The following is a 3,534-nucleotide window of genomic DNA, read 5'->3' as shown; positions in this document are numbered from 1 at the left end:
AGGTCAGAAGAGGGCTTCAGATTCCCCTAGAACTGGAGTTAAGGACAGTCCATAGCCATGTGGGTGTTAGGAATCAAACCCACGTCCTCTGTAAGAGCAGACAGTGCTCTTAACCACTGAGCCATCTCTCCAGCCCCTACAGTGCAATTTAAAAACAAAAACAAACAAACAAAAAAAACTGTTAACTGAGGTAAGGATCTGTCTATCTTCTTTATCTTTGCAAAGAACCGGCTCTTAGATTCATTGATTCTTTGTATTGTTTTCTTTGTTTCTATTTCATTAGTTACTGCTCTGATTTGTTATTTCTTCTCATCTACTGGGTTTCAGTTTCATTTGTTCTTGCCTTTCTAGAGTCTTTAGTTGTAATATTAGGTCATTTATTTGTCCTCTTTCTGATTTTTTAATGTAGGCACTTAGAGCTATAAACTTCCCTTTTAGAACTGCTTTTAAAGTGTCCCAGAGGCTTTGTTGTGGTTGTGTCATCATTTTCGTTTAGTTCCAGAAATATTTTTATGTCTTTCTTAATTTCTTCCTTGACCCATTCATCGTTCAGGAGTGTGATGTTTAATCTTCATGAGTTTGTGCAGTTCCTAGGGCTTCTTTTGGTGTTGATTTTAAGCTTTATTGTGTTGTGGTCTGATAGAATGCATGGAATTATTTCAATTTTTTTGTGTTTACTGGGGTTTGTTTTGTGCCCCAGTATTGGTCAGTTTTAGAGAAAGTTCCATGGAGTTCTGAACATGAAGTTTATTCTTTGGTGCTTGGGTAGAATATTCAGTAGATGTCTATAGGGCCATTTGATGTGTGGTATCATTTAATTCAGATGTCTCTCTGTTTATTCTTTGTCTGGTTAACCTTTCTAATGGAGACAGTGGGGTATTGAAGTCCCCTACTATTACTGTGTTGTGGTTAATCTGTGTCTTAAAATCCTATGGTTTTGTTTTTATGAAATTGGGTGCACCAGAGTTTAGTGCATATGTGTCTATGACTGTAATTATCTTCTTGGTCAATTATTCCTTTGATCAGAATAAAATGACCCTCTTTATCTCTTCTGATTAGTTTTAGTTTGAAGTCTATTTTGTCAGACATTAGAATTTCAACACCTGCTTGGTTCTTAGTGCTGTTTGACTATTCTTTTCCATCCTTTCACCTTAAGGTAGTGACTGTCCTTGAAGGCGAGATGGGTTTCTTACAAACAAAAGGATGGATTTTGTTTATTAATCCAGTCAACTAGCATGTGTCTTATGACTGGAGAGGTCAATACATTGATATTTAAAGTTATTATTGAAAGATGTATATTGGTTGCCTTCATTTTGATTTCTTGGTCTAATTTTGTGTTTCCACAATTATACCTTCATTTAGTTTCTTCCTGTTGCCCTTGAGTATAATTGTTCCTTTCTACATTCTTAGTATTGCTTCAAGTATTCTCTGATGGACTTGTTTTGTGGATCTGTACTCTTTCAGCCTATTCATGCCATGGAAGATTTTTCTTTCCCCTTCAACTGTAATAGACATTTTTGCAGGGTAAAGTATTCTGGTTTGGCATCTATGGTCATTTAGGACTGGGAATACTTTGGTCCAGGTTCTCTAAGTTTCATAGTTTTCACTGAAAAGTCAGCTGTAATTCTGATGGGCTTTCCTTTGTATGTGACTTTTTGTTTTTCTTTTGCAGCTTTCAGTATTCTCTCTTTGTTCTGTACATTTAGTGTTTTATTATGATATACCATGGGGAGTCTCTTTTCTGGTCCTGTCTGTTTGTATTCAATGTGCTTCTTGTATTTGTATGGGCATGTTTTTCCTTACTTTGGGGAAATTGTCTATAATCTGGTTTAAGATCTGTTCAATACCATTAACCTGAAATTCTTCTCCTTCCTTTATGCCTATGATGCATAAATTTGGTCTTTTTACAGTGTCCCACATTTCCTGCATATTCCATTCCTGTGTTCTTTTAAAATTTTCATAATTTTTAAATGGTCCAATTCTTCAGCTTTATCAATCAGTGTTGATATTCTGTTTTCCATTGCATTCATTTTATCAGTGATGCTTTCTCCTGTTGTTTCAAACTGGCTTATTGAGTTTTTCACTTCCTTCTTCATTTCAGCCTGAATTTTCTTCAATATTTCTCTCTTTTGTGAATTCAGTCAAAAGTTTATCCTGTCTTCTTTTAGTTCTTTGATTTGTTTGTGTGTTCTTTAGACTCATTGAATTCTTTGATCGTGTTTATGTTTGTTTTTTAAAATTCTTTGTTCTGGGTCATTCCTAGGGGTTTTTCATTGTATAGAACTGGTGATGTTTCGTGGGAACATACTGTTTTGGTTTTCCATATTATTATCTTTCCATTGTGACTTTGGCATGTGGATTTCTTTTGTTGTGATTCTGGTATGAAACTCAAGCCTTCCTTTGTTGAGTTGAAGCTAGCTTCTGTTTGCATTACTGGTGTGCCTTGGATGTTTTCTTATTGGGTATGCAAAGCTGGTTGGTCTAGTCTTCAGGTTCTCAGATTTTTTATTGGAAGGAATAGATGGCTTCATTCCAGCTACTTAGGAGCTCCCTCAGAGGCCCAAGTCAGGACCCAGTCAGGTACTCTCAGGCTTCCTTCAAAGGTTTGGACCCCTACTAGCAGGCAGTCACAGCACAATTAGAGAAGCTTGTTAAGGGAAGCCCCCATTTAGGCACTCTCAGGCAGTCTGTTAAAGTCCGGGCCCCTACTGTAGGGCAAAGAATTCTATCCCTGAAGCAGTGGAAGGGGCCACACATGGTCCCAATGGAAAGGGTGTTCTTTAATCAAGTCAGGTGAAGAAAGTTCCCACTGGTCACAGATCTACCATCAAATGACCCAGGGGGACACGATTTTCTCATTGTCAAATGGAGGTAACCATGCTTTCTGGTTTCTAATTAACTGCTTTGATATCTTAGAACTTTGATGATTGTAGAGGGAATGCCCGATCCATGGTTATGCAATTCTTTTCCTATGCAAACCCAACAATCCAGAGTCCACAGCCCAATGGCCTTTTTCACTGAACTCTCATTAAGAGAGTCACCCAAGGACAGGTACCAACTCCAAAGCGTGCAAAATTATTCAAAGTAGCTGATCTTAAATTCACTCATTCTATCCTGCCCACCTCTTCCTGCTGGTCAAAAAAGACCCTTTTCTCAGGTTTTCCCCTTGCCCCTCTGCCTCTGACTGACCCTGATACTTCCTTGTGTCTCTCCACCTCTTGGTGTGTCCCATTTCCCCTTCTTGGGGTGTCCTGGTTTGTTTCTTCATTGCTGTGACAAAATACTCTGACAAATACCAACTTGGGAAGGAAAGGGTTTATTCAGCTTACATCTCCCAGGGAGCCCAAGGTAGGAACTCAGGGCAGGAACCTGGAAGCCGGAGCTGGAGTACAGGCCATGGAGGAACACTGCTTACTGGCTTGCTCCCCTGGCCCCTGCTCAGCCTGCTTTCTTATGCAACACAGGCCCACCTGCCCAGGGGTGGCACCACCCACAGTGGCCTGGGCCCTCCCACATTACTCATCAAGAAGATGC

The sequence above is a fragment of the Nannospalax galili genome, unplaced genomic scaffold (assembly GCF_000622305.1).
Source record: "Nannospalax galili isolate Female #2095 unplaced genomic scaffold, S.galili_v1.0 scaffold11, whole genome shotgun sequence".
In the NCBI taxonomy this organism is placed as follows: domain Eukaryota; kingdom Metazoa; phylum Chordata; class Mammalia; order Rodentia; family Spalacidae; genus Nannospalax; species Nannospalax galili.
Note: the sequence above shows the minus strand (reverse complement) of the source record.